This window comes from Eptesicus fuscus, chromosome 10, assembly GCF_027574615.1.
Source record: "Eptesicus fuscus isolate TK198812 chromosome 10, DD_ASM_mEF_20220401, whole genome shotgun sequence".
NCBI classification, from domain to species: domain Eukaryota; kingdom Metazoa; phylum Chordata; class Mammalia; order Chiroptera; family Vespertilionidae; genus Eptesicus; species Eptesicus fuscus.
Genome location: NC_072482.1, coordinates 57774042 through 57794880, shown reverse-complemented (window position 1 = coordinate 57794880; position 20839 = coordinate 57774042).

Here is a 20839-nt window from a genome sequence, read left to right as displayed (position 1 = left end):
TTGGGACTTTTAGCTGAACCCTTATAGCCTCTATGATCTTTGATGAAAATGCTTGCAATAAGGAAGCTCATTCCTAGAACCTCGAAAGGATAGAGCTTTGATGGAACAGCAGAAGCTCAGGAGTTATGACTGAATCACTGAGTTGCAGATCTGGGGAATATAGCTCAATTCTAAGTTCCCTCTGATGGTGGGCCTAAGGTTATTGACCTTCCATCCTTCCATCAGCCTCAGTTCATAATGGGAATGAGCCTGCTGGTAGGGGACTCAGAGGACCCAGTGTCAGCTGAGTCAAGAACAGAGAAAAGAGACCAGATGGGACCAATATCAGAGAAGATCAGGAGAACTCAGGATTGGGAATTTAGCCACCAGCTACTATAAATAGCTCCTGTGTCACTGCACTTTCTTGCAACACATTGAAATTGCCTTTCCCCTTGTCTGTCTCCCCTATTAGGCACTAAACTGGTCTGCCCATGACACTGGAGCCTGGACCTTGGCTTGTTCATCATTTTATTCTTAGCACAGAGTGGGCACTCAAGATAGATTGCCCAATAAAGGAAAGAGTGAGTGAATTCATGTCAGGCATAGGGTTGAGTCAAGTTAGTCGAATAAACAAAAATCAAAGTGCGGAAGGTGGAGATGGAGCGTGGGCCAGCCAAGTGGGGGGGAGGGTCAAGCCTAGAAGGCCAGCTAAGGCAGTACTGATTAGTGGTTACTGTCTGGGCTTTGGAGTCAATCCTGGATTTGAATTTTAGCTTTTGTTAGTTTTTATAAGTTGCTAAATTGCTCTGAACCTCGGTCTCTACTCCTCGAACTAGCAGTTTATTCTACCAACCTCATGAGGATTTAATAAGGTAGGATATTAAAAAGATCTAGCTGGTTTGGCTCAGTGGATAGAGACCAGGCTATGGACTGAAGGGTCCCGGGTTTGATTCCAGTCAAGGGCACATGCCTGGGTTGTGGGCTCGATCTCCATTAGGGGGTGTGCAGGAGGCAGCCAATCAATGATTCTCTCTCATCATTGATGTTTCTATTTCTCTTCCCTATCCTTCCTCTCTGAAATCAATAAAAATATATATATTTTTAAAGTCAACTCAGTGCTAGATCCTGTACTCAACAAGGGTTTGATAGTAAGGCAGGCAGGAAACAGCAAAGTCTGTAATTCCAATAGCCAATAAGCATCATCCAGAGTTGGGCAGATGGGAGCCCAGAGATAAAGAATCAAGTCTCTGAGACTAAAAAATAAATGATGAGGGACTCAAACGGACACTAAACACACAGGCCAGAGACTTAGGTGTCAGTATTCAAGTAGGGGAGTTTGTATGTCAGAGATGGAAGGATAAGAGGAAGGAGTGGAGCTTGAACCTGTGCCAACAGCTTTCCAAGGCCAGAGATCCTTCTGTGCCTCAGAGCAGGGCCATTCAGAGAGTGGGCAGGCATGATCTCATCAGAGAAGGTAACAACTAATTTGACAAGTGCGGGGATAAAAAAGGGTGTGAAGTCAGGAAGTTCATGACAACCAGGAACATAGAAGATGTTTAATAATAGTTGTTGATAATTTACTTTCATCATGAGCCCAATTGTTCCAAGCAGGGAAGTGCATAAATCCTCATTTGGATTGTGAAACTCTTTCAAACTAGGGAAAGTTGAGCATCTTATTTGCAAAAATTCTGGAAAAACTGGTGTTTTCAAGACTATTTTCACCATTTCACTTATGGAATCACTTGTGTGGTCTATGGAATGTTTGGCCATTTGTCGCTAATCTATATCCAATAAGATAGGAAGTGCCACCTTTGCTAGCATGGGGACAATATAGCTTGGCTGAAATGGGAGTGAGCCCAGCTGAGGACTGGTAGAATGAAATCGGGCACTTTTACCACTCTGGAGACCTTCTCTCTCCAGTCACCCCCTCTTACTAAAGCTGTGTTATGATTTTTCTCACAAAGACAGTGGTGATTCTGAAATTCTCCAGCTTCTTCAACCCTTGCTCAAGCCTGGGGCCTCCAGGGGTTGGTTTGGGCTGTTTTTTTCTGAGTAATGAATCTGTTTCTGAGCATAAGAGCAACAGACATCACACAGAATGCAAAGTTTTCTTATAAAAATGTCAGTTGCAATAAAAGGAATCTGGAGCCGGCCTGGCAGCCTGGGAGCTGTTACAAGATGAAGTCAGAGCCTCAGCTTGTGTCTACATGACACCAAACATCCAGTTAAAAAGTGAAAAACTCAAGCAGCCATCCAGATGTTTTGTCTGCTTGATGCCAAACATCCTGATGATTTCAGTTATCCAGATGTTTGACATCAGGCAGGCCAACGTCCAAAATCTGGATACATCTAGGTATTTTGTATCTTGTAGACACAGCCTTGGACCACTGGGCAATGAAGCCCAGGAACTTGGTCATCATTGATCCTGACTTGAATAGGAACTGTGACTCTCATAAGACCTTCCTAAGAATAAGGCTATTCTTTTATTAAAATGAAAAGAGCTTGGAGTCAAACACTTAGGTTAATAGGGCTTTGTCAGAGGAACAACAAAGAAAAGTATAACAAAGCCCACTGTAGTTCAAATGACTTGGCAGTCCATCACTCAGCCAATAGGCCCCTTTTTATATCTATTCCTCAAATCCTGGGAAAGGAGCAGCAGAGAGCTCAGCTCTGAAGCAAGTCAAAGTTTGAATTTAATCTTGTATTCACATCAGGCATTACTTCTTAAACTGGACCCTCTACTTTCCAAAATGGAACCTGAACTTCTGACTGACTTCAGAACTTCTTCCATGTTCTCATGACCTCCTGGTCATGCTGAAGGTATTTAACCTCCAAGGTGTCCTATTTCTGGATATGACCCCTCCATATGAATGGGAACTGAACTGGCCTCTAAGGAGACAGAGAGAGTAAACTGGGCTTTGCAAATCATATTTCATTCTCTTTTCTAGACGGACACTCTTTTCTTCAGTCCGCTCCTCTTGATTTTGGCTCATGATCTGTGCCTAACTCTCCTCTCCCTCTTCTCCCAATCATCCTGAAAAATGGAAGCAGCGGACAGAGACAGGGAAAGAAACCAAAGGTCCTAAGGACAGCATGTGCAGAGGAGTTTAAAAAACAACGACATAAAATGAACAATAAGAGCAACCTAATAAAAGGATGAAACATGGTCATGGGATCAGAGAAGAGTATCTGGACATCTGCACTTTTTCTTATTTATAACCATGTCAGGAAAACAGGAAAAAGAGTGCGTAGAACCTCAAGCGGAATTTTCTCTCGGTTACAATTTTGCGAGTATATTCCGTTAGGAAGAAAGTGACCAATTTGATTGTCTTCTATAGGCTTGAAATATACAATTCATCATTGTCTCATACATCCTATGATTGTGAGTTAGTCATTATTACTCATTGTTATGTGGGGGAATTCCTCTCCTACCCACATCTGGACTTTTGCCGTTACAGCAAAGGGTAGAAGCAGAGCCGTCTGACCCTTTGTCATTTCAGGATTCGATGCATCCTCTTCTCTTTTGCGATGGCTTCTTGGCTTTGGTTTTGTTGTTGTAGTAGTTGTTGTTTGTTACTGGTTGGCTGAATCGGTTTTTAAATTATATTGCAACCATGGTCATGGCAATGATTGCACTCAACCCAAATTAGTTCATCAATACCATCATTGTTAAGTCGATCAGGAGATCAGCAATAGCTAATATACACATAATTTGGGTTCCTTGGAGGAGACAGACATCTGTTTTCCTTGGCAACAGTCTGTTCCCAGGCCCTTACTTGATACCATGTGCGTGCCTAACTCCTGTTCACAACAATAGCTTTTATCCTTAAGGTTTGGTAGTATAATTAATTGATGCCTTTATCTTTTCATGAGCGATGCCAGCTCACATCAAAAAAAAAAAAAGGAAAAACGAGAAGAAAAAAAACACAAAACACACTACAAAGGCTTGGCTTTATATCTGGTGGAACGAGAGAACCTCAAAGCCCGACTCAGTATTACAGAAGAATAAAGATTGCTTTTATCCACATTGCTAAAAATTGTGCCTGTATCCTCTCATTTTTCCTGCCATCATTAAGAATTCAATGAGTAGTCAGGTCCGAATATTAAAATCTGACTTTGGCCTTTGAGAAATACAAGTGTCAATCAAAGTAAAACCAACGAGGGTCAAGGTGTGTGTGTGTGTTGGTGAGAACGGGGATGCCAGGCAGCAGAGGGGAAACCATCTCACATTGTGCAAGGAGGTCAGCTGCCTTCTTCAGAAAGAACTAACTTGTGCATTTTTATAAACTTTGGGTTAAACAATCAGGTCAGTTTGTTTGTTGTAGTGGTCTGCAAACTAGGATAATTGCATACTGTGGAAAAGAATACTGTCATGCCCTACTCCCTAGGGAAAAGTCAAATTACTTAGTAGGTAAATAATTCTGCTATGTTCTGAGGAGTGCCTTGATTTCTTATACAAGAGTAACTAATGCCTGAAGATTATGATTATTTATCCTTCCCCTCATAAAGTGTTTATTGAATGGGAAAGCATCATGCTGTTGACAGGAAAGACTCCAGACTAACCGAAATGGGTTCTGGGTCAGTGTAGATGGGATGATAAGCTCATGAAATATTTAAATGAAAGTAAAAAACAATACACAAGTATCTGAATGGGCATTGGGTAAGATGAAATCTGTCTAAAGGAAAATAAAGCATTATGCCTCCAGGATGTAAGAGTAAGAAACACTTTTCAAAATGCACCATCTTAATTATTTTCATGATTATTCATTATAATTACTCAAATCCAGGTACTTTTCTTATGTGAGCACCATGCAAGCATGCAGATTTAACCTTTAGTTAGCCACTTCACTGGTAGTTTAAATTATCTATTTTCTTTCAAATCTAACTATTTACAGGTATATTTTGATATTTATATTTTTCTTATTAATTATTATAATAATACACAAAAGAGACTGATAATCACTGAATATGCAGCCAGCTTTGTCAAATCTTAATATATTTTCTCTTTCTATTAAATACTTTTTAAGGAAAAAATAAATTATATTCCATATTCAGTTGAAGCCCCTTATATTCCCTTCTCCTAATACCACTGTCCTCCCACCATCCTTCCTTAACTACTATTCTGAACTTAGTGTTTCCCATGCATGTTCTTACACTTTTACATTATATGTTCATATCCATAACTATATATTACATGTTTTAATTTTATATCAAAGGTATTACAGTTTATTATAATTATACAATTTGTTTTTTTAACTGAACAAATTGTTTTCAAGATTTATCTTTGTTGATATTTGTATTTGTAGCTCACTTATCTTAATGGTAGTATATGGACATACCGCAATTTATTTTTCCTTTCTGTTCATAGACACGTGGGTTGCTTCAAATTTTGTTATAAATAAATCTCCCACAAATATGCTGGAATAAACCTCTGTGTGCACATGTGCTAAGGTTTCTCTAGCGGCAGAATTGCTGGATCATATAAGATGTGCATGTTTTACTTTCCTATCCTGGCTGCCTCCTGCTCACCCCCTACTGGGGATCGAGCCCACAACCTGGGCATGTGCCCTTGACTGGAATCAAACCTGGGACCCTTCAGTCCACAGGCCGATGCTCTATCCACTGAGCCAAACCAGCTAGGGCAGAACTAGAAGAGATTTTAGAAATTGTTCTATCCAGCAGCATCATTTAAACATAGATAGTTATAACCAAAGTCACACGACTATGCTAATAATAATGGTAGAATAATTTATTTAGAACCTACTATGTGTCAGTACCATTCTAGGTGCTTCACAAATATTCTTAATTCTCAGGACAATAGCCAGACACCATCACAAAGAGTTTATTCTACAAATACATTTACATGGCTATCGAGAACAAGACACTGTGCTATTTAATCTGAGTGAAACAAAATTGTACCCAGCAAAGTTCCTACCTTCAAAGGCATACAATCTGGAAGGAAGGTGAAACCACAGTATAAACTAGCATCTGAGGAATGCAGGATGATGGCTCAGACCAAGGCAGGCAATTGAGAAAAGATCTTTATCCAACCAGGATCGTTTAAGAAAACGTCCTAAAGAAACTGGCATGGGAATTGGGCTTTGAAGGACAGCTAGAACTTAGATGGCCACCTCCTCTCTTGGATGTGCCATCAAGGCATTGCCCACTTAATGACCATGAGGTGGGTCAGTGAATGGAATCCAAGAGTCTCTAACTATACCCAGCCATTGAAGTGGGGCATGTCTAGAGGGAGCCTAGAGGACAAATCAGACTGGAAGGGGCTATGAGTAGGATCTGTCTGAGGAACAGTGCAGAAGACCTGAAGAGCCAGGCATCTAGCTGGTGGGGGTGGGGGTGGGGCGCAATCCAAGAAAGCTACATCTCAGAAACACAGGGGCAAAGCCTCTGTGCTCCTTATCTCCTCTCTTACCACTGCCCCTCCTTTGGTCTGACCTGCTGGCATCTCCCTGTTTCTGGAGCATGCCAGGCTGGTGGCTCCAACAGGATCGTTCTTCCGCAGTTTTCTCTGTTTGAAACATGTTCCCCAGTTTTATGTGTGTCGGGCTCCTTCTCATCATTGGAGTCTCACCTGAGATACTGTCCCTGAGTATCCCACAGAAACCAGCCCCTGCCTCCCCTTTCAGCAGCCCACTTTGTCTTCTTCATAGTCTTTCTCCCTGACCAAAATTATCTTGCTTCTTTACTTAAGCACTTGCCCCAGTAAAAAAGCAAAACTATTCGAATAAGAAATTATCATTATTGTTATATATTGTGTGGCCAGCCTCAGGCTCAAAGGATAGCTTCAATGAACATGTATTTGACTGTGGAATCAATGAACCACAGTATTCAGCTTCCAAAGAGGCAGGCAGGCTATCAGAATTGCAAAGTCTTTGGGGAAGTTAGAGTTTCACAGAGGCAGGATTCTATTAAGGGGTCACTGTGTAAGATGTATGAAGTAGGAGGTTACCAAGACTGAGGACTAAGGTCCTTTCATTCCAAGGAATTAAAGCAGTGACTGGGGAAGGTGGACAGGTTAACTTATCATAAAGGATTTTCCACCACAGTTTGAGTGTCAGCTAGAGCTCCTTAAATCCTCCCTGCCATAGGGCAGAGGTAAGGGATGTGAGTAACCTGAGACTTCGTCCACTGGCAGAGACAAAGAGCTTGTTGGGGCTGGAAGCAGAAATATTGGCCAAGGGGAGAGAGTGAAGGTGGATATTCTAAGTGGAAAAGATAGCAAGAGCAAGGCAGAGAGGTGAGGTATCTGCAGCTTAGAACACTTCCTGGCACATCATAGAGCACAGAAAACTCTTGTTGAAGAAACTGACTCACAACTTTAACTTGGTGACAATGTCAAGGGCAGAGAGCCTGGGTGTGGGCAAACTAGTTGGAGATTTATTCCAAAATATAGCTTTAGAAATTCGGTTCATTGCATAGGGTGAGTAGGGACAGATATGGCAAAGACAATCTACAGGTCTTGATGACTAATTGTTTGTGTGTGTGTGTGTGGGGGGGGGGGGGATTGAGCAGAGGACAGTGTAGTAAATAAATAAATAAATTTATCCTGATCTTCAGAGTCTGGGTGACTGGGGGACACCATTACAGAAATAGAAAAGTACAAAGGAAGAGAGTTACTTTAGGTGGGGACGGAAAGTTCTTTGTAGATATTTGGGGTGCATGAAGGCCTGGATTCAGCTGTAAGACTTAGGAGGTGGTTAAAATGAGACTGGAGCTCTGAAGAGGCCCAGAATAAAGATTTATATGTGCATCTAAGCTACTTCAATCATTTTCAGAAAGAGGTAGATTAGGACTAAAACTAAATAGAATTGGTAATATTAGCTGTGTAGCAAGAACATAGCAGACTCAACCTATCTGGTCTCATTATTCAGCAACAGAATGATACCAGGATCTATCTCAAAAACTACACATGCTGGGCTTCTGTGGACCACAAATCAGTTCTTTCAAGGCCCTTAATACCTGGCATCCTCTAATCTAGGCAATCTACTTTTCTTAGGAGACAGTATTACCAAGTGGTTCAAATCCTGGACTGCCACTCACTAGACATATGACTTTAATCAGTTTCTTTAATTTCTTTGATTCTTTATCCATAAGATAGGAGTAAGAATGGTACCTACACCCATAAAATTATTATGAAGGTGAAATGAACTAATGCATGCAATGCATGTTTCTTAGAACCTCATATACAGTAAATGTATATTCAATAAGGGCCCCTGAAGTTTTGGATTGAAGATTGAAACACGTTCCTCTTTTCATTTATAAATAGGGCTTGCTTGATTCCTGGAAAATTGTAGACTATTTTCAACAAAATAGAAAAAAGTTCCTATCCATGTTCATTTTACCAAAGGAAGCCACCTCCTCAGAATGAGGTTCAAAAATACACCAGGAAAGAGTGCTGCCACTAAACCAAGTCCTAGGCCTTGCCACAGTTTGGCGACTCAGGTGCACTAAATTCTCACAATTCAAAAGCCCTGGGAGAATGTCAATGCTATTGTTTTGGAGACTTCCTTTCACCCTGCTTTGAATTTGTCCCAGTTCCAATTTTAGACAATAAATCATAAGCCTTTACAAATGGAGTTCCATTCACTATTAAGAAAAGGGAAAATGAATCCCTGACCCCGATGTCAGTCATCACTCCCTGGCCTGGGTGAAGTGTGAACTCCGTTTGGTAAATTCAACCTTGGGGTATTGTTTTGTTTTGTTTTTTACTTGTTTGTTTGTTATTTTATTTTAAACAAGAACGTTTATTTATAATGAGGCCATCTTTCTGTTTTGTTTGTAGTTGTTGGGTCATCCCAAGCAATAAGGCCATGGACTTTATTTGAATTGTCATTCTTCATTACCTTTAAAAAAAAAAAAAAAAGAATGCTCAGAACAGTAACATTTTTACAAGGATAATCTACCAGCAAACATCAGTAGGCCAGACATACTGGCAGTCCCTAGTCAATCTGTAACTGAGAACTAAAAGTGTAGCAGGAAATCCTAATAATGAAACTTGCAGGATTATAGAGCTGATGAAGCAGAAAACAAAAAGTAGGTGATAACTGCTCATAAGTGCAACCTTGACAGTTGTCAGATCTTTGAGGATTTTCTTAAGGCGTGGGCAGCCGTTCATCTATTTTTGAATTCATTTTAGCCATCCAAAACAACTCTTGGCTCTGGGTTATTTTCCATCCTCTTCCAAGATAACACCTGGTTGCTATAATCAACAGACCTATTCCAACAAGCATTTTTTGCTCAATAGTTATTCCCAAAGTAATCAAGTTCAGGTTATCATATCTTAGTGTCATGTGGTACTATATCACCCTCCAAGGAGAGATAACAAGACTGCCCAAGGAGGGTGGGAGTGGTGGGTATGGACTTTGTCCCAGCCAAGGTCCCTTTCTCTCCAGGGGGGCTAACTGTGTCAAGCTTACGTGGTGGGAGAGGTATCAGAGCTGCATGGGGTGGGGTAAAGGAAATAAGGCAGTTCTAGCCAGCTCAAAAATGCCAAGGCCCATCTGGTTCCCACAGTCGGAAACTGGGCGATATCATCTTGTCTTGCCAGTGAAGCACAAAGTGGCCTTGGGTGAGCACGCCCTCTACAGGTGTGCCAGCTTTCTCTCCTCTGAAATAGAGGCCTTTGCACAGTCTGCCAAGTATGGAGTGGGGAGATATGTCACTAAGGCCTAATCTTCATGCTGGTCATACCAACACTGTTTTCCAGTTTCCTGCTGTGTGGGTCTTAGAACCCTGCTGCCCACCTCCCATGGTCACAGACCATCCCCCTACGGCTCCGGCTGCAACGTGAAGTAGTAAAATGCAGACTGGACCAGACCTGTGGCACACGCTCCCTAGATCAGATCACTCGCTCTGGTTTACCCTCCCTTCTCCCCTCATGCTGACGGCTGCCCCTGTGCCTGGAGACTCTGCTGGTCTCTTCCTGACTAAAACTACTCAGGATCCATGCGCTCAGGTAGCAAGTCCCCCTAAACCTCCTTCGGGAAACTAGAAGCAGCAGACTTGTCTACAGCACCTCCCTGAGGGCCAAAGAGAACCCAGTGATCATTTGGTGAAGACTCTGAAGCCCTTGTGGAGACAGGGCAGATACTAAGCACAAAATAATTCTTTTAAAAAACATGAAGCCATTTGCGTACAACCGGAATCTGGTCTCAGCCACTCGCCCACCACGTACATATTTGAAGTCATGTCAGTGTGGCAATTATTAAAAGAAAATATGGCACAATACCATATTTTTACATCTTATTCAATATATAATAACTCTGTAGCTATTGAATTAAGAATGTGGTGTGTAAGAAGACAGAATTCAGGGCCTAAAAAAATATGGACCTTTGCAGTCTCTCAACATCCCAGAGAAAGGCAAGCACACCTTTTACATGAAAGGAAAAGTCTTTGAGTGACAGGCAACGAAGGCGATATCGTCTACCAAGTCTCAGACTATTCACAGCACATTGGCCTGCTCAGGCTTCTGACCATCATAAGGCAAAACCAGTATGCGTACTTGCTACACAGAAATAAATCCCATCTCTAGCATCCTGGGACACTGGAACTGTCAGGCAGCCAGTCCATGTCTCCTCTCTGCAGAAGTCTAGGCTAGCCCTGGAGACAAGCCCAAAAGGACATGGTAGGCAGTTAGACAGACATGAGCAGAGCAAGGACGATGGGCCAGGCACAGAAGGTCACCAGGGCGGAAAGCCCCGGGTGCCTAGCAATGGGAAAACCTGGGAAAACAAGGACCTCACCCCCAGGGTCACCTTTCCTCCCCTATCTTATCACCGGTCATTTGGTTTAGATCCCCTGACCTTTTACATCGCTGGTGATGCAGTTCAGACCCTCCCCTGACCTTTCCTCCCCCAGCATGTCACTAGTCATGCAGTAAACCCCCTTGGAGGAGGAACAAGGGTCCAAAGAGTGGCTTCATGCAACTCCTATGCGGGCCCTTGCACAACCACTCTCTTAAGCATTAATCCCTAGGGATAACATCTAGGTCTCAGTTGTGTTCCAGCTCCAGGTCCAGAAAAGCAGCAAAACCAGATAAGCGATGCCATAGCTCGCATAAGGACCAGCTGCAATGACTAATGATCCCTGCCCTGGGCGGACCAATCAGTGGAGACCAGGACCCTGAAAGGACACACCTAGATGTTAATGAATATTCCACTGAGACCCCCTTGCCCCCGGACCTCCAGATAAACACCCTCAAGACTGAGAAACTAGTGAGGCTCTCTCCACAGAGCAGGCCCTTGCCTTTCCCCACCCCTTTCCCCCAGCACGTTTTCCTTGCCTCTCTCTTTCTCCTAAGCTTTCTTCTTTTGCCTCTGTAACTTGCTCCCTGAGCCCACGCCGCTCAGCTGGCTCACTTTTTCTACCTCTGTGACTTTCTAAATTAATTTCCTCTTATAGTTTGAGTCTTGCTCTGAATTCTTTCTTAGCCAAAGTCCTGTCTGACTCCACCGACCTAATACCTGGTGCTGTTTTGCCACCAACAGAACCACTGGGTTGGCCTCAGAGCACCCCAAGCTGGACTCCTAAGGGTCCCTCAGGTGAACCAGATGGCCTTGTTTACTAAAACCAGAGAAAGCTGAGGGCCCTACAGAATGGGACTATATTAATATAGGTATGGAAAACCCTCTCAGATAAGCCACCTACATCTGGTCTTCTCTTGAAATGAAGACCTGGAATCAACAATATTCAACATTGTGTGAAACATATATGGACACGGATGGGGGAGAGGAGGTCCATGGAAAATAATCTCACAAGGTGATCTGATCATAAATTCCGAACTGGGCAGGTCATGGTGAGTAGTCATGCCCCAGGTCTATTACTTCTTTAGCAAAAGGTTGACCTTTGCCTTAAGCAAGCCTTGTGCATCTATGTTAACATACCTCTGCAATAAGCACTAATCACCTTCCAGAGAGTACATAATCTCCTTAACTAGCCTATGGTTTTATCCCCACCTTCATGTAAATTTCCTTACCTTCCCTCTTTAAATTCAAATGCGTGAAAGAAGCTGCACAACTGTTATTCTCTGGGGCATTCGAAATATTGCTCCTGGCACAGGTTACCAGTTTGGCTCAAGTAAACTCTTACAGAAATTCTCTATATGTTTGGACATTTTTTACATCAACACATATTACAAAATACTGATATCTGCAATACATACATTTAAAATACAATGTGTATCATATTGTCCCCCAAACTCATGGAGTTGTAAACAGTAAATATGTTTAGGTTTTTATATGTCAAGCATACCTCAGTAAAGTGTTTAAAAAATAAAAGGTATGATATTCTGCCATCTAATTTATACCTTTATTCATGTGATTTAAATGATTTTTAGGTTTTCTATTAACATTATTCTAAATATAGCTTTTTCCCCCTTCTCAACACACTTGTTTGTGAGGTTTTTTTCCCCCCTTAGTAGATAGATTTTGCATTGGACCTCATGTCATTACTCATTTTATATCTTTCTCTAAACTCTGGTGAGGAAAGTATATGATTGTGGAATATGTGCTTCACTAACACCTGTCAGCTGATCAGTTCACAGTGCTTGTTGTAGAAAATAGTCCAAAGGAGGTTTTTTAAGGTAGTCTCCTTGGTAACACTTATGCCTATACTGGTGCATATTCCACCTACTTATCTGAAACCAATAGGAGGAAAAGAGAACAATTTTACTCTTTTGATGTCCCTAAATGTTCCTGAGTTCATTTAAACTCTCTTTTTGCACATTAGCCCACTAGTGCATTTAATGCATGTTTAGATTATAATGAAAATGTGGACATTTGCTCAGCTTTACTTTGCAGGAGGTCATAGAAGGGAGTCTGTTCGGGCCTCATAAAGGGTAGGCCCTCCCACAGTCGTTTGAGTGAGTGGAGGGCGGCTGTGAAAGGACATTTTAGAAGAGCAAATATTGTCTTGATTTATAACTTAACTCTTTCAGCATATGGTTCATAAACAGCTCCTGGTCCTTCATCAGTCTGCACAGCAGCAGCAGGATCTTTGTGATAAATTATGTCGTCTCTTCCTGGGTACATCTACATACACACACATAGGGATATAAGTAAACATATGTGCCTGACTTGACCCCTATTTTAAACATAATCTACCCGAGATATGATGTGATTTCAGGAGCACTTGGAAAACATTTTGCTTCAAGAGCCTCCATTGATATAAATTCCCACAATTAGAAACTCATTCCTTGACCTTAAATTTCTTCTTCTCTTATGATACAAATAACCCTGGGAAAGTGCTAGTATTTAGAGTCATATGCCAGTGCAAGTAGAGTTATCTGATTCTCTATCAAGAGTTGGGTCTGATTTCTAGGGAAACAGAAAGGACAAATGACAAGGACTGCCCCAGGGAATCCAAGATGGGGAGGAAGATGTCCAAGAAGAGAGGATAGAGTTGCACCAAGACAATTTTCACAATCATCCTAGGGCCAGAATGGCAGGCATGTTTCAAAACAGAGATGACCTAACTAGTGAAATCAAAAGAGACCTTTAGCCTCAGAAACAAGAGAAAAGAAAAAAAAAGAAATAGGAGTGTCAATAAACAAGAGTTACACCTCTCCTTTCATAAACCTGCCCTCTTTCCCTCAAATGGCTTCTGTGTTTCTAAGACTTATTCTTGTTTGTGGGGACCCAACAAGATCTGGTTGCCTTTAACTCATGCAGATTGGCCATTGACCACAGCCTACATTTCCCTTGTTAAGAGAAGGAGCTAATCCAGGCGTCCTCAAACTCGGCCCGCAGGCCACATGCGGGTGTTTTTGCCGTTTTGTTTTTTTACTTCAAAATAAGATATGTGCAGTGTGCATAGGAATTTGTTCATAGTTTTTTTTTTTAAACTATAGTCCGGCCCTCCAACGGTCTGAGGGACAGTGAACTGGCCCCCTGTTTAAAAAGTTTGAGGATCCCTAAGCTAATCCCTAGATTGCCAAACATTTATACACAAATTTTTAAAACAAGCCTTGGTGACAATTATAGATGGTCAAGATGGTGAAAGTGAAACCAAACTGGGCAGTGAGAATAACAGGGTGGAATAGAGGCCCTTAGCCACGGGTCCCAGAAGCCTGGCCACAGAAGAGGAAACATTTGTGTCCCAAGCTTAGGTCTGGCAGAAATTTTACCACCTGAATGACGGCCTCATCATCCGAATGACAAGTGTATGTGCATGGAGGTGTTTTCCATTTCTCCTTTTAGAGCATAAAGACATCACAAAGTAGCTTGACATAATACACTCTGACCTCTCAGAGCCCTTTCCCAGCCTTAGGGAGACAGAAGACTTGAAATGTAAAGACTGGGCAGATCGGACTGTGTCCAGGAAAACCCAGCTACGGTGGGCTTATTGTTGACATTATGACCATTATTCTTCAGACAACATCTTTCATTGACGCTCAGTGTTTTTGTGAAACAAAAGAACCCAGCTGAGACTTCAACAAAGAAGAATGCAGGGAAAGGGGAGAGAATACCTTGATCAAGAATAGCTTGGAAGAAGCCAAAAGTGGAAAAGGAAGTCTAATTCTGTCCTAGTCCGGGGGGAAAAAAGTTTTTTGAGAAATGTAAACAAATCAGGAAATCCTGGCACTTACTCCAGTTCCGACCTGGGGAAACGCACAGTCCTTTCCCTCGGACTGAGCTGCTGTTTGTGAATGAAATCCAGATTGAATTATTCATTGAGCCCTGCCAGCCCCGTAGTTTCCAGCTTTCCTCTTGCCTATGGCATACCTTAAACCTTAAAATAATAATAATAATAAAACATATGCATGTTATTAACTCTCCATATTCAAATGGAAATTCAATGCTATCATAAATCTCTTTTCTAATGTAAATTCCTTTCTCTAGCATGAAGCTGCAGGAAAGCCATTGTATCTGAGCAATCTAAACTTGAAAGAGAATTTTTGTTAAACCAGTTATGATAGGGGAAGCATGTTTTCTACTGACTCCAAAGATTAAAGTTGGTTGTAAAAATGGGTGGGGGACTGAGAGAGAATTATTGGTTGCTCAGCTAATGATTAGATACAGAACTTCAAGGACAAATTAAGAGGCACAAAAGAAAGAGTCTTGCCGATAAATGAAAAGAGTTCCGGCGATATTAAATAAAAGATGCATTGTTTATCTTAGATTGTAATCTCCATTTCTATATTCATCCCCCCGCTAACCAGCCCCTCCACCCCGTTAGCTATGCCCAAGTGAATTCCAAACTCTACTGCACAACATCAGACCAGAGTATCTATGGCTGCCTTTCCTACTTACCGGGCCCATCCTCCCTCTTTCGCTGGTTGTGTTATGTCTGGGGGCCTCTTCTAATGAGGCTTTGTACGTGTGACGAAGAGAAGTTGTTTGTTTGTCTGTTTGGAAATATGTTGTGAACCCTCTTAATTAATTTCAAAGAATTTTCATCAAATACCATATATCACACATTTCAAGTCGACTCCACCCTACCACCCCTCTTTTTTTCTCAGGCTCACAAGCCTACCCCAGATCCTTCATTTCCAACATAATTCTTTCCAGCGTAGACGTGGTCCAGGCAAGCGACAACAAAAACATGTCCCTGTATTAAGAGCTACAGGGAACAAACGTAAGGGGCTCCCTTCAGCTGTGACATCACAGACAGGCAAGTTTCACTTGGATGGAGGAGAGAGTGGTGGTGAGAAGGACATAGAGCCAGTGCGTGGCTCTCCTCCAGCTGCCCTCGCCCCTGTCGGGGTGTGTGCATGGACACCTCAGAGTGCAGTGCTCAGGGTTCAGTTCTCAAGGCAAAAACCTTCTCAGTTGACTGTTAGGAACACACTGTGAGATATGCAGGAAAACACATCCCTCTGTGTAAATGTGAAGTATTAACTCTGTTCTAGAGGAGCATTTGTTGACCACCGGTAACAATGAGAAATAAATTAGAAATAAAAATATTAACAGCAGGACAGAAGTTGACTCATACAGGCTTCCTGTTAAGGGTTTTAATACGCATGCATATGTCTGCAGTCAGGTTATTGCCAACATTTTAAACTGAAATGATATAATTTAGAATTTTTTAAATAAAAATACCAGAACCAACTTCTCTGGCTGCTAGTGCCCACAGGGACCAATTTCTCCCTGATCTCTTATTAAATGTTCAACATTCAAGATAGGAGATTTAAGGTTTTTTCCTGGATTGTCCAGAGATTTATGGCACCTATAGAAATGTTCATAAAGTCTGAGGCTGAGCAAGGCTTTTGGCGTCCTTCTCATTGTTATCAGAACCATAAAAATCATCACCCTCTTGTCCATGGCCAGTCTTGTCTTTCTAGATAACATAATCCAGAGGAAAATAAAGTTGCCTCTAAATGTCTGGTACTAGTTGACTATGATGTCGTGTGTGTGTGTGTGTGTGTGTGTGTGTGTGTGTGTGTGTGTAGTGGATAGTGGTGTCAGATCAGCAAAGGAAGAGAGAGAGCAGCAAATCAAACTGTATGCATTTGGGGACTTCAAGGGGAACTTTGTGAAACTGTTTATAAGACAACTCATTTTATCTGTCAGAAGGATGCTGTAGTGTGTACCTCATTTTCTTCAGCGTGGTTCTCTGGCCTAGCCTCCCCAGGAGTGGTAGTCCCCAGAGTGTAGACAGAGAAGGGAAGCAGGTGCTTCAACTCCCCGCATCTGGTTTAGATGACCACAATGTGGAGAACACCTGCAGCCTGCATTTCAGCCAAGTCTGGCCTCCCATTGTATTCGCTTGGACTTTCTGCCTTGAGCAAGAAAAAGGCATTGTTTATTAGATTTGCCAAAGGATCTCCGGGGAGGTGAGAGAGACGGGATAAACAAACCTAAAACAAAACTGGGCAAGTGTAAGCAGGGTGCTAGGAGATCTTGATTATTTGTGACTATCCAAAGTAATCTTTCAACCTGACCTGGAGTAAGTAAAGCTGAGAGGGAGGGAGGGAGGGAGGGAGGGAGGGAGGGAGGAAGAGAGAGAGAGAGAGAGAGAGAGGTATTAGCATAGGACACTTTCCCAACGGTTTTCCAAGAGACGTGATATTAGATAATCTTGTCTAAATTCTGATCTTCAGGAGGAGACAGAAATCAAACCACCATCATTAAGGGTCTGTTCATGCAGGACTCTGTGCCATGGGGTTCAACAGATGAGTGGCTGCTGTCTCGCCCTAGAAAAAAAAAATTTACAAAGAAGATGGTTTTGCTACTTATGTACCCAATGTTTCACTGGTGCATTTTATAATTTCCTATTTTATAATAACTATGCATTGAGTGAGCTGGATCTCTCCAAATCATACCCAAAGCAGTAAACTGGGTTCAGACTTTCCTAACCAAGCAAAGCAAACACAACTGATCCCACAATAGAATACAAACTCATGATCTTTATATTGGGACAAAAATAAAATTAGCGAGCTTATTTCCAGAGACCCAGAATATCGTTTAGAGATACCATATACAATGTGTGTTGTTAGTAAATAATTCTGGAGCTCCTTGGTTTTCTTTCCTTTGTATAGAGCCCCAACTAGTGGAAAACTGGGAAACTGCACTTAAAGAGAAACCATTTAAATGGGAGACAACTACCCATCTTCCCTCAGGTAAGGGGCCCGTAGGCTCTCACAGAGGCTGCTCTTTCTGGTTGTGGAGCTAAAGGCCAGGTGCCAAAAGGGGAGAGAAGCGTGAAAGTAGCACATACTTAGTTGTTTACGGGGGACAGGGCAAACTGGCACTCATGAAAACATGTACAGTCTCTGACATTTGAAATGAGTCAGTGCATTCTATCTAGCTAATTTGAGAAAGGAAAATATTTCTTGAGTTCAGAACTTATTCTTCTCGAAGACGTCTTTTCAGAAGAAAGGGGAAGATGCGCTGTGAGACGAAATTGCATACACTGGAGGAAAGAGACCTGGTTTCACAAATTAAATGAGCATGCAGTTGCGATTGTGTCACACCGGTTCGGAACAGAACAGATAAGAATGTGTTTGTGTCCTCATCAGTGTCGGGGTCTGTGAGAGGGAGAGAGAAGAGCAGGTAGAGGCAGCAAAGGGAAGGAAAGGACTCGAACCCCATCAATTAAGAATAAAATACTGACACCTGGAAAAGTGATCAAGTATAGAAATTTTCCTGAAGGAACTGAATCTTTGGAGTTGGTCCGGTTTTAGTTTGTCTCTTTGTTTGTTACCTCTTCATTTCAAGGAGTCTCTCCTTTCTTTTTCTTGGTGGATTTTTAGAGGAGTCTTGGCTCCCTTACTGAAACATACCAGTAAAATGCAGTGGGTCTGGAAAGGTTATAAAAATCTGAGATGAATTCATCAATCTGACAAAGGGTAGTGTGTGTGCAAGAGGGGTTCGTGGACAAACTTCAGAGACTTCGTGGAACTCCCTAATAGAATGTGCGACTTCCGTGTGTGCCTGTGTGTGTGCTTGTGTGTCGTGTGCACATTTTTTCTGGATTTTATAGCTTTTACTGATTCTCAAAGGGGTCCATAACCCAAAAGCAGAATAAGCAACATCAGAATACAGACATCTACACATAGACAAAAACCAGTCACATTTTTATGGACTCTTCTCAGAGTGATCTCAGACTTCATAAAACTCTGTTCTTAGAGAAGCCTAGCAAAGATATCGAAATATTCTAGTATATCACAAAGCAGAGGGTAGCTTTTTTTTTTTACGGCAGTGATTCTTCGGACAGAGGGCAATGAGAAGTTCCCTATTGCGTTTTGCACTGTGATGGCAAAAGGAACCTCTTTAAACCTCAACATAACTTACATGCTGTCCTTGAGCAGCTTCTAAGGTGATTGACGCCAGTAGCCAGCTTCCTTCCGTTTGCATTTAACAACATGGTGTATGCTCAAAAGTCCAAAAGCAATAGCCATCCTTGTTTTCAATAGAGTAAGCAGTGGAAAATAGAAAAAAACAGTGTTTAATTTTAGGATGTGGAGGCTTGTTCAGCACATTCTATTGTTATCAAAATTAAGTCAAGAAAGTGGAATTTTTACTTACGTGTGTGGTGGTTATAAACTAAACCCTCCAGTCCTTCATTTCGTTTGAAGAAAGGGTTTGTTTGTTTAAATCCTACGTATTTGCAGATCGTTAAGTCTCCAAAGTTCAAGGATAGCAAGTGATAACACCATGGTGATGCTATCTGACTTCTCTTATGGCGTCAGCTTTCCCATAGATTTTATTTGACAGAGAAGTTAGTTGTGAAGAAAAGTTGTTCTGGCAATCTGTCTGTCCTAGCCTTCACCTCCCAACCAGTTAATCGTCCTGAGGGGAGTTTCGGGGATCCCTAGAGATCACACATCATCTGCAAGCAATCCCCTTGGCAGTTGGCATGCAGTCCTGTGTCACTAAGATTTTCCTTCTCAGCCGGTAGGTCACACCTTCTGTTCTTTCCACCTCACACAGGCTTAACTGTTTTTAAAATTCACGAAAAGCATGACGAGTAGCTAATCTAAGAAATAATACAGAACTCGCCTGCATTTTGTTTGGCTTTCTGAGACTATGAGAAACTTATATAATTGATATAAGTTTTCATGTCCTTATTGGAACAATTAGGCAGAGGCCTTCAGGAAAAAGGTTTAAAAAATTGAGGTTTGGTGGTTTTTGTTGTTTTTTTGAACTCCTTTACCCGCTTACCAAGATCATATAAAAGGTTATTTTAAATATTACAACCACAAACTGTTCAAGCAGATGAAAATGAAAGTAGGCCACTCAGAGGTTTTTGTCTAAACTAAAGCAAAATGTCTCAGGCTAATAATTTCGACCATTGGGGGTTCGCTGGCTACTAAAAGCAGTTACTTTGAAATTAAGAAGGAAGTATTTTAAATATTACATCTGAATTTGTAATGTTCCCCTTGCAGGATATACAGAGCACAGTATATTTTTTTCCTTCCCCTCAGGACTACACTGACCTTCCTGCCTGAGCAGTGAAACCCCAGACTTGGACTTGAGCCAGCTGCCTTTCAGCACCACATCATTAAAACTGGCAGAGGTGCTGTTTAAATGTAAATTTTCCAGCACGCCTTCACCAGACAGATAGGCAGTGCTAAAGCAGTCGGGGCATATTTGACACATGCAATCTTAAAAAGGAAGGAAAGGGGAAAGCTTTCAAAAAATATGTATAGCAAAGTGAAAGTAGAAATGAGGCCATTCATCTGACATTTGGGTGTCAAAGAGTCAGATACATGCACATCTTACATGAATTTCTAGAAAAAAGCAAATCTGCAAGTCGCTTTAAAGAAGGATGAGCACACCCTCAGAGAAAGGTGTTTTTTCTGCTTTGTCAAGAAGGCAAGCAGCCCAGAAAGAAAAGGGGGCTACTTAGACTCCCTCTGTTCTAATGATTTAGGATTCCTCAGGCTAGTCAAGGTCTAGCATGGAGCCTGGGTAATCCAAAGAAATTTGTAACGCACGTGTATACAGAAAGGAAACCGAAAGAAAAGAAGGAGGAGCAGGAAAAGAGGGAGGGGAAAGGAAAAACAGAAATAGAAAAATCTGTACCTCCATTCGGGTGATACTCACCTTTTGAGCTCAACGTGGTTGAGACATGCAGGTGAAAATAACAAGGTCAGCTCCTGAGTGGGTTTTGGAGGTGAGCCAAACACTGGAGTGAATGCTGAACTTCAGGTTAGCTGGCAGGTCTAGACTTCATTAAATACTATCATCTCCCCTTTACTGTCACTTGGAATGTCAGTTGCCGGTCCAACCAGAAAATAAAACAGAAGCAGCCAGATAATTTGAGGATGTTTTCCTCCTTTCATGGAATGGTATCAACATGTACAACAACACAAGGATATGAGTACATGTGCACAGTCAATTCTCAACTGCCTGTGATGACGTTTCTACCTCCAACGATAACCCAAATTAATTTCTAATTG